Raw genomic sequence first — 13,727 nt, 5'->3', positions numbered from 1 at the left:
GCAAACAGAGAAGTGCTGACCCTGCCCTTGTGAGCTCATCCTAGGAGGGGGGGATTTTGAGGACTCTTTTCATATACCCCACATTGTTTCTTAAAATGGCTTTTTTGGTGAAAATACTTTTGTAAATCTTTAATTTACTACCATGGAAATCAGCCTGGTTTTTGTTTTTTCTTTCCTTTTTTTAATTTTTAGAAAAATAGCTTCTACTCTTCAGATATTTAGTTTTTGACAGCCAATGAAGATGCTACATCTCACTTTTAAGTTGCAGACCTTTTGGTGCTCAGTCAGTTGAGTGTCCAACTTCAGCTCAGGCCATGATCTCATGGTTTGTGAGTTCGAGCCCTGCATCAGGCTCTCTGCTGTCAGCTCAGAGCCCGCTTTGGAACCTCTGTCCCCCCCCTTGTCTCTGTACCTCCCCTGCTTGTACTTTGTCTCTCTCAAAAATAAATCAACATTAAAGAATAAGGTACAGACCTGTCTCTACTAGGAATGCATATTTCTCTACTTGGAAAGATGGTGCTGCTATGAACTGGAACAAGACAGACTCTCATTAAGTGGGTCATGTCTACTTTAACCAGATGTGCAAGCTTTGCCTTTTGTTCCAGAAAAGCCCTGGTTTCATGTCTAGTAGTTATAGGTTTGGTATTGCTTTCAACTGTGCTGTTTATACTTGCATTATACTTCCTGAATGGCTTCTTGGCTTTGGGGAAGAAATAAAACTCCTTTGAAGCATTCATTAAAGAGATTTATCTATTGAGCACCTCTTAATGTGCCTGGCACAGGGCAAAGCTATGGGGCTACCCAGTGAATAAAACACCCAAGGACTGGTATCCTCATGGGTTCAAATCACTTTTTCAACAGTCCACTTTAAAACTCTTTCCCCCTAATTTTGTTAAGCTTCAGTGTAAAATCTGGTTGATTAAGAAAAGGATCTGTGATAGTTCTGTGATATAATCAAATTCATTGGAACTGTAATAGTATGCAACATTCTGTACAATTTAAAGCATTACTTGCAAAGAAGAAGACACACAATATATTTACTCCCTATGTTGAAACTGTGAATTAACCTCTTTTTGTAAATAGAGTCAAAGAATCTAGTTGCTTTGAAAATCCTGCCATTCTATTTAATGCTCTTTCATTATATTTGATCTTCAGTTTTATGGGCTGCTTTGGTTAGTGATGGTAACAGCAGAGAATTATTGTAGCCTTCAAGAGGATGAAAGGAAGAATGGAAATGATTAAAAGTAAGTTAGCTTTTTCATGCACAGGAGGTAGGAATAATGAAGAAGCAGCACCACATTCTTAAAATGATTAAGCAATTTACTAGGGCATTTTGAAGCCTCATTAAAAATTAACAAATTGATCTTAATGCATCGCATCTCATTCTTTTGGCAGGTTGCCTAGTGCCTTAAGGCTTTGGTTAATGGGCCCAGATGATAATCTCTACCAAACGGCAGTAACTTAACATTTGAAAAATCATCTTTCCTTTTTGTTGATTGTAGTGAGGATAGATAGAAAGAGGTGAGCTCTTAGAGTGATTTTCATAAAATTTTAATTTTTTGACTGTACACAGAAGAAACCTGCCAAGTTTTGCTACTGCATCTGAGATTGTTTGGCTCACACTGAGATTATAAATGCTTTTGCTGAACGCCAGTTATATATACCTACATTTAAGTAAATTAGATCAGAATCAAAGTTCTAGATTGTTATGAACTGCTTACATTCACCATAATGGCATGGAAGTAGCAAGACAAGTATGGCGGCTTGGGTCTGTTATGGCCCAATAGCAGGCTTAGATCAGTGCTCTGGCTTTGTCCCATTTGTTCCTGCACAGAGAGCCAGCATCCTTTGGGTGTTTGTTGCACTCCTATCAGCAGGTCAAGGAGCCTCTTGTGAACACCCATCCCTTGATCAGTAGTTTCATCTGCAGAGGACACCAAGCTTCTTTTTTTTTGCATGTATCCTTAATTCATATGAAAACCTGTGATATCAAGAGTCATTGAGTTAGAAGGGGTGCTAAAAGATTTAGATTCAAATACATTCCTTTTAAGTTTGTTTCTGTACCCCCATTTTGGGCTATGTAGCTTGCCTAAAGCCCTTTAACTAGAGCGTGGAAGAGAGTTACAACACGTCTCATCCCTTTGCTCATCACTCCCCCTCCTCTAAACATTGATCAAATTCTTCTACTTTATTCATTCACTCAACATGTGTTCACACACACACACACACACACACACACACAGTATTTGTACTCAACTCATCCATATCTCATATATTAGCAGTACCTTTTCTAGTGACTTACACTTTTGAATATTTTGAAAGCTACCATGGTACATGACTGTCTTTTTCCATTCATATTTCATGGGTTGACATAAAATTTAATTGATTGTACTTAATTGAAATAACAAGTATGATTGGAACTTGCAGTTTTGAGAACATAAATAAGTGAGTACACAACAGTAGAGAGGAGAAATGTGCACGGGTAGCAGAGGTGAGTATAGTCACTGTGCGTGCTCAGCCTCCACGGGCATCAGCACACAGCAGTTAATTTGGCGATATGATTAAGAGGAGAGTCACCAAGAGAGTTGTCATAATTAACATTTACGGAAGGTTTGTTGTGGGCCAAGCGCTGAGTTAATCGCTTCACTTAGAGTCTCTCTTCTCGTCTTTATTGCAGCTATGAAGTTTAGGTATTATTACCCCCATTGACACAAAGGAAAAAAAAAGATCTCTGCTAAGTAGCTTGTCCAAAGTCACATTGCTAGCAGGTAGCAGAGCAAGAGAAAAGGTAGATCTGGCTATCTCTGAAAACTTTCTTTTTAACTGTGGTTCTATATTGTAATAATGGATTTTGACTAGTGAACAACTCAAGGAAATCTATGCCTGCAGAAAGAATGAATGCAGATATCACAAAAGAAATCTCCACCTGGGTGAAAAACTGTCATTTTCCGCTGCTTGGTATCAGGTTGTTCCTATTCCTGTTACAGGAATTCGGGAGAGAAGTTTTGTTGAAGGAGCCTGGAAAAACACAGGCAGTGACTTTTGGGTTCTGCATAAATGAGGGCAAATAAACAAAATGTCTCCTCCTGGTCCAAGTTATTTATTAGAAAGTTTACAATTTCAGCAGTGAGTGATGTCAGATTTAATATATCCTCAGGACTTGCAAGAGCTCTGTCAGCTTGCAAATTTCTGAGCTAGGAACATGGAGACTTTATAATAGACATTTGTTTTCTTGGGGTTCCTTGTATTGTTTCTCCTCCCTGTTCACTTTCAGTCTCAGTTTTGGTGAAAGCTTTGATCTTTAATTAGAGAGAATAATTAGGATAATTAGGGAATGTTTGTGGTTTTTATTGGTGATTTAGACAGTGATATGTATATGGCTAAACTGTTAGATGGATGAACCTGATTTCCTATACACATATACATTTTTTTTTACCTTCCTTACCTCCAGGAATTAAAGGGTATTTTAGAAATAAGTTTAAAATGGAAAATTGACCTTGGCTTTATGATGTAAGTCTTGGAGTAAGCCAACCATTTGTTTTGGGAGGCTTCTGGAGCTGGGTCTCTTGATCCTCATTCTATTTAATGACGTCAAGATAGTCCTGGGTTTAACAGATTTTTTGAATCTCCTTTACCAATGGGATGTTCCTGCGTTAAATTATTTTGGCACTCCATTCCATGGAGCACCTTTATCATCAGCATATTTATTTCACACTTTTTGTACATTTTCATGCAGTAAGGAGTGAGTTCTTTCCTTCTTGCCTCTGAGAGATAATACAGAGCTCCTAGTTTATCCAGAACAGCTTCTTGCTTCCACAGTGCTGTGCTGATAAAGGCTTAACAACAGGTTCTCAGTGGAAAAAAAACCAATGCCCTGACTCTGATTGATAGCATTTGGTGATTTCCATGGTGTAAATACTTCCCTCATGGCCTATGTGAAGCTACTATGCTGACATCACTGGATGTGGGGTTGGGAAGAGATGTATGCAGTCAGTTCTCAGGAGCTGGTCTGAGCCAACTTCATCCCTCTGTCCTTGAATACAGTAGTACAATTGTGTGGGCTCACTTCTGATGATGTCGGTCAGTGTGAAGGCAATGAAAATCTTCCTCTTGTAGTACTTCCTTGCTGAGTTTTCCAGTTATTGCTTTACCAACTCTTTTATTTACTAGTTCAAATGCACTGACTGGCTCACTGGGTTAATCATCCAACATAGGCTCAGGTCATGATATCACAGTTCAGTTCGTGAGTCTGATCCTGGCATCAGGCTCTCTGCTGTGAGCACAGAGCCTGCTTTGGATCCTCTGTCCCCCTCATTCTCTGCCCCCAACCCCCGCTGTGTGTGTGTGTCTCTCTCTTTCAAAAATAAATAAAACATTAATCACAAAACAAAACAAATGCACTTATAAGTGAAGGATTTTGTTTTAGGGGTTGTTTGTATATGAATGTATGTGTCTATATACATATATAAATTTATCATATAATACTTACATTTATTTATGTAAGTTGATATTTTTTCTCTGTTTCAGGCTTTCATTTTTAGTGATGGACTACCATGTTTTCTTAGTGTTTCCAAGGGTCTCTGGCCTTTTCTGTCCAGTTTGCTCCCTTCAGCCTCCAGAGTAATGAACTCAGTAATAAAATCAATTGAAGCATGAGTCCATTAGTTTCAACTCTCTTTCCCACTCTGTCCTCACCAATTTCCCTAGTGCAAACAGTTCCTGTGGTGAGGACGTGCTGCAGTATATATGGTTTTTTGCAAGAGGGGAAAAACTGTGCTGATGTGATACCAGCCCACAATTTTGTGCAAGGCCTTCCAAACATTTGAACAGGATTCCAGGTGCAAGTAAGGTGATTCAAATAATCTTTTAATGACACAACGAAATGGGATTAGCTTTCTGATGAAATGTCTTCTGTTTTACCTGTCATATTCTGAAGCTCCCTATATTGAATTGTATAACATCAGCAAGATGAAACATAGAAGAACACTACCACCCACTGGTCTTTCCTTCTCAGGACAAAATTTCCAAACTGAAGATAGGTTTGCTCTTCTTGGATACTCTTTTAGTCCTTTTATATGTGGTACAGGGAAATAACCACACCAGTCAGAATCACGTAGACACCTTACACTTTGATAATCCCTTCTGCCTCAAACACATGGGAATGCTAGGTACAATATGGTAAGAGAGCAGAAAACAAAGACATAACTGGCTCAAAAACAAAATAAATATTTTGGGGCCTCCAAATGTTCCAGAAATCCCTGAGAGTAAGCAAGGCTGATGCTGCTGTTTTTGATGACTTTCTCAAATGTCCCCTTCTCAGTAAGGCCTCTTCTGGACACTGAGCTAAAGCAAATTCTCCTTTCTCTAACTCCACAAGCACTATTCTTTTCCCCTGCTCCATTTTCATCCTTGGCTCCTGTCTTCTAACATAGTAGATATTTCACTAATTAATCATCTTGTCAGCTCCAGGAAGGTGGAGATCCTGCCTCTCAAATATTTGTGAATGAGTAAATGAATGCTAACACATGCAATGCATTTGGCAAAGTAGTAGCAGGTAGTAAATGTTCAATCAATATTAATGTTGTTACTGGTACTGTGAACAGATGAATCTTGGCGCTGACGTGGTCTGACTTTTCCTACCTCATTTCTGTCTATCTCTCTCTCTCTCCCCCACCCTTCTGCTGCCTTTGCCTGTATATTTACTGCTTTTTTCCCCCTCTACTACTCTTTATTTTCTTCCCCTTCTGTCCAGTGTTGGATCCAATGCCTTGTGCCTGTGGAGAATAGCTGAGGCCACTGCAGACCTCGGTTTCACAGTGTGAGCTGCATGTATGTATTGGGTGGCCAATAGGAGAGGGAGTGGTGGGAGAATGAGGAGACTCATGGCATGGAGTGTGGAGTAAGACCCTTCTTCTCCCTCTCCCATCTCAACTTCACTGCCATGTCCACAGGGCTCAAAGTGGTGAAAATTGTTGAGGGATTTCATTAGGCAAGAACACTTTCAGCAACAGACACCCCTGTGTTGTCGGGTTGTAGCTGCCCAGCAGTTGTGGGGAACCATTGCATTTCAGAGCTGGAGGATACTTGGAACATGCTGTGGTCTGTCTCCACTGCTGCAGCCTTATGGAAATAGACCAGGCTCTGGGGCCGTACAGGCTACTCTCTTTAGCCAGCTCTGTGATTTTCTGAAAGTCACTTAAACTTTCTGAGCCTTGATTTCCTCAATTATAAAATAGGAATTATGCTTGCTTGCAAGATTGTTATGAAATTGGGAATTTAACCAGTTAATTTTTTTTATTAAGCATCTATTATGTGCCAGACCTGTGTTAGATGATGGAAATATAGTAGTGAGCAAAAGAAATACTCTCTTTGCCCTCATGGAACTTATAATCCCGCTGGGAAAAGATATTGAATAGTGACAGGTACAGAGTAGAACTTCAGAAAATGGTAGCTATCTGCTTACTCATTTAAAAATGAGGGCATTGCAGCACCAAGAGGTTAAGGAACATGCTCCAAATAGCACAGTTCCTGTTGGCAGAGTCAGAACTTTATGGTAAGGCCCATAATGTAAAATAAAGTATAAGTAAAACCTTGGATTGCGAGTAACTTGTTCTGTGAATGTTCCACAAAACAAGCAAACATTTCTAAAATATTTTCTCAGTGTTTATTTTTGAGAGAGAGAGAGAGAGAGAGAGAGAATGGGTGCATGTGAGTGGGGTAGGGGCAGAGAGGGATAAAGAGAGGGAGACAGAGGATCTGAAGCAGGATTTGTGGTGTAGGCACAGAGCCCAAAGTAGGACTCAAACTCACAAACCACGAGACCATGACTTGAGCAAAAGTTGGATGCTTCATCGACTGAGCCACCCAGGCATCCAAAGACAAGCAAACATTTCTAATAAATTTTAACTTAATAAATGAGCGATGTCTTGCAATAGAAGTTGTACGTGATGCTGAATGTCACATAATCACAACTGAGCCAATGATTCTTGAAATTCGCTTTGATATACAAGTGCTTTGGATTACAAACATGTTCCCAGAACAAATTATGCTTGCAAACCAAGGTTTTTCTGTACTTGTTACAAGGGTTGGTTGTGGTACCCAAAACCTTCGTGATGAAACTGCACCTTTTGGTTCCTGTGGAGGTAGCATCTCCTGACCAAGGGAGCAAGGATCCTTCCAGCATTGCCAGGTGTTCCCAGGTCAGACTTGCTTTAGGTCACCTGGAATAATTTAAAAGCCAAAGATCGCTCATTTTATGTGATTTTTTTTTTTTTATGCTTTCACAGGTTCTTGGAGAATCTGCCCATGGATCAGTAACATAAATCAAAAGCTTATGTTTAAATGAGCATAGATCTGCATTGACCGCAAAACTGTTATTGAGGAGAATGTCCATTATGTAACTCAATGACTCTCATTAATGGGCTCATAGAAGAAATTTGAGAATTTAGAGCCAACAAAATTTGTGCTTCCTATTTTCTTGCAATGGGAACAACATAAATAATCATGTTTGTCTTTTTGTACAGGCTGCCGAAAGTCTTGGAGTCAAAATTCATGTCCAGTCACAAGGAATATATAAACCCTTGAAATTGGCAAATATTTCCTTCTTATTTCCTTGGTTCTGATATGTCTTTCATTTCTATTATTTTATTATCTCTATGTCCTTTAACTTGAGGTAATATACCAAAATAGTACATTTCAAAACTGCTTTCCTTTGTAGGGCAGAGAGTGACACTATGAGGGAAAAAATAGAGCACTGAGGTAGATAATGGAGAAAAACATGAATGAGGATGACTTCTGGGCAATTGTTTTGTCACAAACCCTTTCTACCAAGTATTGATAGACTTTCTGTTTGCTGCTGATGGAGTGAAGTTCAAGGACCTGTGATCTTTGGTTGACCTGGATCTCATCTCAAAATGAATACCTTCCAGTCCTTTCCTTTTGTCTTTGTGTACATTTGCCAGGATATTAGATAGGGCACAGCAGTTAAAAGCTTCTTGGTTCCATATTTCTCATTTATCTAGATTTGCAAGGTCAGTTTAGTCTTGGCTTCCAGTGCATTGCTGTGATTAGGATTTTGTTCTCAGGGACCAAAGCTACAATTACCTCTATTTTCTTTATGTTTATGCCCTAAATTCATGTCAATTTTCTGCAGCACAGCATACTTTCTGCAGAATTGGCTCTTCTCTACTGTTCTTGTTGCTATTAAGAAGGAAACAAAATATTTGGACTCAGCTCTCAAATAGGAATGTGTTTTTATCAAGTAGAACAATAAAAACAGCATAAAACTACTCAGATTCCCCTACCTCTGCAGCCTGGTGACAAAGTGGGGGCACGGTAAGAGTCACAGAGAAGCCAACTTCTGGCCCAGCCCAATTAGTGATATTGCTGTGACCCAGCGTTCTCCCTAGTTGCAGGGAGTGCTGAGTTCCCCACCATATGCTCACCAAACCCCAAGGATGTTCTTCCCCTCTTTTTGCCATAGAGATCCTCGCTGCTGCTTCCTTTTCTGTATTTCTCCAGGGATCCTCTCCTGACTATAATGCTTTTGAGTCCTTTTGAGGACAGTTTTCCTGGTGTTCCATCCACCTGGCCATAGCACTAGAGCTGTGGTTGTAGCCACTGCTCTGCTCCTGTCCCATGGCCTGCAGGCACCCCTGACCAGTTTTCCACAGAAGAAGTACCTTTGTCCTCAATTGAATACAGACCCTCTAGCATAACTATCCCTTTACTTGACCTGTTCATTGATTCACGGGGCAAGGGTAGTGGCTGTTAAACACCCAAATCTGTTCTCCCGCTCTTCCATATAATATGGCTGCCTAGTCAGAGGCTATTTTTTCCCGGTCTACTCTGCAGCTAGGTAAGGCCATGGAACTAAGCTCTCACTAATGGAATGTAAGAATTCAAATATTTAGTTATGTAAATGAAAATGTTTGCCTTGTACATTAGTTTTCCTCCTTTCCCCTGGGAAATGTCAGTGATGAGGACAGAACTCTAGTGCAATAATTCTCAAAGTGTGTTCCACAGACACCTGGAGGTTCCTGAGGCCCTTTCAGGGAGTCTGGGAAGTCAAAACTATTTTCATAATATTAGGATGTTATTTGCCTCTTTCATGTTTTGCATTTGCATTGATGGTGCCAATGCGATGCTGTGTGAAGGTACTGGTCCCTAGCATGAATCAAGTCACTAATACCCAACTGTCCCAAGAGTCATCACATTCTTCACAGACTTGTACTTGCAACAAAACAAAACAAAAATTGCCAGTTTCAGTCCTTGAAGTCCTTGAAGAAGCATTACAAATAATGACTTTAATCATCTCTGTTGAGTACATGTCTTTTTAATATTCTGTGTAATGAAATAGGAAGTGTGTATAAATACTTCAGATACATGTGGAAATATGTTGTCCCAAGGGAAAGCATGTGTGTGATTGTTTGAGTTTCAAGTTGAACTAAACAGCATTTTTACCTGAAAGAATGATTGACAAAGGGTGTTTATTCAGACATTTGGCATAAATTTTCTTGAAAATCAGCTTGTCACTTCATGGAAAAAAACAAACAGTATTACCAATGACAAAGTTTGAGTTTTCAAGTGAGAATTTCAATTTTGGAAAATATGTAACTGCCACCATGAATTTACCAGCATCTCAGTATTTAAAAACTTTTGTGATGAGATCGGTGGTGATACCGGTGAATATGATTTTTTAACATTGTGCAATAAAATCTGTCAATATTTGAAAGTTCTGCATAGCTCAGTGAACCAATAATTTCTTAAGGACCAATGCATAATGTTTCAAAAGAATGCATGGGTAAAAGATTGGGTATGTTAAACAAGAAACTTGCTTGTTTGCTTGATAACTTTTGGCAATTGTATTCAGTTATATGGTGACCACAACACCAGTGGATTTTAATGTAACAGAGTATGAAAAGATTATGGATATGTTTCAGATTTTGTATTGCAACTCTGAAGAAACTACTACTTGAGCTTTGGTGTAGTATCAAAGAACAATAGTCATAATTATTTGAAAAGGCTGTTAAAATCCTCCTCCCTTTCTCAGCTATATAGTTGTGTGAGGCTTGATTCTCTTCACGTAATTTATTGTTTTTAATTTTTAAAAATGTTTTATTTATTTTTGAGAGAGAGTGAAAGTGAGGGAGGGTAGAGAGAGGGGGACAGAAGATCTGAAGTGGATTCTGCACTGACAACAGAGAACCCAATTTGGGCTCGAACTCATGAACCTTGAACCATGAGATCATGACCTGAGCTGAAGTTGGACATTCAACTGACTGAGTCACCCAGGTGCCTACCTCTCTTCACATACTTTAAGTAAAACAACTTGCTGCACTAGATTGAATGCAGAAGCAGTAGCAGCTTCTGCTTCTTCTTCTTCCCCGCTCCTCTTCCCCTTCTCTTTCTCCTCCTCCCCCATCTCCCTCTCCATCTCCTCTATCTCCTCCCCTCCCTCTCCTCCTCTTCCCCTCCCAATCCTCCTTCTCCTCCTTCCTTCCTTCCTTCCTTCCTTCCTTCCTTCCTTCCTTCCTCCCTCCCTTCCTTCCTTCCTTCCTTCCTTCCTTCCTTCCTTCCTCCTACCCCTTCTCCTCTTCCTTCTCTTTCTCCTCATCATCATTGTCCATTGTCGTCGTCGTCCTGTTCTTCTCCTCTCCCTCCTCCTCCTCTCCCTCCTCCTCCTCTCCCTCCTCCTCCTCTTCCTCATCCTCCTCTTCTTGCTCTTCCACTTCCTCTTTCTTTGTCTTCTTTGTCTTCTTCATCTTCTCCTTCTCCTTCTCCTCCTCTTTCTTTTTTTTCCTGTTATTATCAAGCCAGTCATTAAAAAGAGTTTCAAAAATTTCAAATGATGCTGCTGTTTTTACTACTTTTTTGGAAGATAGTTATTTTTTAATAAAATAAATTAGTTATGTTAGCATATAATAGTTTTCAGAAAGGAATTAATGAATAAATATTTTAATAACATTTCAGTTGTAATTTTGAGTATAGTAATTATTAATATATATTACCCTTATAGACAAATCTCTCTGGGGTCCTCAATGATTTTTCAGTGTAAAAGGATTCTGAAACAAAAACATTTGAAAATCCATGAGCTACATGATGGACTCAACCTGGATCACTGGGTGAGCTCTTGAAACACATCTGTCTCCTTCCAGAGTGGTATAGGAAAGAATACATATTTTGTTTGAGCTTCTTGGTATTGGGGACTCTTTGCTACGGCATCTTGGCTCATATCCTAAAAGATCTATTGGCCCAGATAGTGATCTAATGGACACAATAGGATTTATATTTCCCTTTCATCAGCCAACCAGTATCTCCAAGTTGAGTTTCTGTACCTTGAGTCTTTCCCAGAAGTACTTTTCCTTTAACCTTTTAGGCAGAATCAGTCTTGGGGCATTTGTTGGTCTGAACATATCAAGCCAATTGTCCTTCTCTTGAAGGGACCTCAGAATTCAGGAATGGTAGAATTTTTAACAAGTAAACTGCCTGTGACCATATTCTGGGAACTCGTACATAAGGTTTTAATCTGGATTCTGTCTTTGTTCTGTTAATGTCAGTGTGTTTGGTCTAGTTGTTATGGTAGTAATATTTTTCTGAGACAACAATGAAGGCATGTGGTTTAACAAGTACAGGGTATCATTCGGGAAAATGGAAGAATACTTGAATTTGAAACTTTCTGGGAAAATTCATGATTTTTGGTCATCATGTTTATAAGAATAGTCCCTAGAATATGGGAGTCACATTTCACTAATTTTTATTTACTAGACCTTGCACAGTGGATAAAATTGATTTACTAAGATGCTCTTTAATGATAACATTGCTTTCCTATTGTGTATACTCACATGTAAATAGACTGCTACAAATGCTGAAATCTCAAGAGAGGAGATATCTTTTCCTAGTTTCCTTTTTCTATGAATCATGTTAGATTTTTAAAAAAACTTTATCATTTCTTTATTCAAAATATCATGAATGATTACCCATTTTTTCCAGGATCAAGTCTACTTTCCATTCTGGGTATTTAAGACTTATTAAAATTAGGCCCGATCCTATCCTAAGAGCTACTGGAACTCTTAGCAGGTCAAACCCACATAGGAAGAAAAAAAGGGGAACTTGTAGATTCCTTGGCCTGGTATTATCAACACACTCTTGAAAACCCCCTTTACTCTCTTGTCCCCAGTCATACTCATGTGCAACATAACAAGCCTGGTTAAACTCAACTCTGCTTACCCTGAACCTGATCACAGCTGAGCATTGTTGGAGAAAATCAAGCTAATATGATGACTTTCTCCCTTTAAAATTGTAACCACCGATCTTGAATGGGCACCCAGCACAGACTGTCAGTCCTGCCAACTTCTCACAGCTTAACTTTCTCACTGACTGAGGTGGCATTGTTTCTCTTCTAACTACCTCAGCTGATGACCTTGCTTCACATTTTATTTTATTTTATTTTTTTATTTTTTTATTTTTATTTTTTTTCTTTTTTTATTTATTTATTTATTTTTTTATTTTTTAATATATGAAATTTACTGTCAAATTGGTTTCCATACAACACCCAGTGCTCATCCCAAAAGGTGCCCTCCTCAATACCCATCACCCACCCTGCCCTCCCTCCCACCCCCCATCAACCCTCAGTTTGTTCTCAGTTTTTAACAGTCTCTAATGCTTTGGCTCTCTCCCACTCTAACCTCTTTTTTTTTTTTTTTTTCTTTCCTTCCCCTCCCCCATGGGTTTCTGTTATGTTTCTCAGGATCCACATAAGAGTGAAACCATATGGTATCTGTCTTTCTCTGTATGGCTTATTTCACTTAGCATCACACTCTCCAGTTCCATCCATGTTGCTACAAAAGGCCATATTTCATTTTTTCTCATTGCCACGTAGTATTCCATTGTGTATATAAACCACAATTTCTTTATCCATTCATCAGTTGATGGACATTTAGGCTCTTTCCATAATTTGGCTATTGTTGAGAGTGCCGCTATAAACATTGGGGTACAGGTGCCCCTATGCATCAGTACTCCTGTATCCCTTGGATAAATTCCTAGCAGTGCTATTGCTGGGTCATAGGGTAGGTCTATTTTTAATTTTCTGAGGAACCTCCACACTGCTTTCCAGAGCGGCTGCACCAATTTGCATTCCCACCAACAGTGCAAGAGGGTTCCTGTTTCTCCACATCCTCTCCAGCATCTATAGTCTCCTGATTTCTTCATTTTGGCCACTCTGACTGGCGTGAGGTGGTATCTGAGTGTGGTTTTGATTTGTATTTCCCTGATAAAAATAATCGGTATACAGAGAAGATTAGCATGGCCCCTGCGCAAGGATGATACGCAAATTCGTGAAGCGTTCCATAAAAAAAAATAATAATAATAATCGGTAAAACTGATATGTATCTGCTCATACATATTTTACCTTCCCTCCTTGTAGGATGGGAGAATTGTCCTCAGTCCTTCTCTAAGGACCACACTTCCCACTCCTGGTCCTATTATTTGTACTTGTATACCATCCCTGTGAAACAGGAGAGAATATGTCTGTGCTCTCCAGGAGACAGTATTTATCACACACACTCACATTCACTGTGCCACAGTTATATTGGCTTTCTTTCTGTCATTTGATATTTCTGTTTCATGTGCCTTATACATGCCCTTTTCTCTGTTGGGGACAATGTTCCTTTGGGTTTCGGCCCAGATAGTACCTGTTACCTGCTGAGAGAAGTCCTCCTTGACTGTAG

General features: G+C 39.4%; 1 non-coding gene across 1 annotated transcript; it reads left to right on the top strand.

Moving 5' to 3' along the window:
- The first annotated feature begins 13,248 nt into the window (after positions 1 to 13,248).
- On the top strand, positions 13,249 to 13,354 carry LOC122214652. The gene has a single exon (XR_006200033.1). It is a non-coding gene; the product is annotated as a U6 spliceosomal RNA (small nuclear RNA).
- Positions 13,355 to 13,727: the final 373 nt, after the last annotated feature.

The sequence above is a fragment of the Panthera leo genome, chromosome A2, assembly GCF_018350215.1.
Source record: "Panthera leo isolate Ple1 chromosome A2, P.leo_Ple1_pat1.1, whole genome shotgun sequence".
In the NCBI taxonomy this organism is placed as follows: Eukaryota; Metazoa; Chordata; class Mammalia; order Carnivora; family Felidae; genus Panthera; species Panthera leo.
The sequence above is the reverse complement of the archived record's forward strand: the minus strand, read 5'-3'. Positions and strand labels throughout refer to the sequence as shown.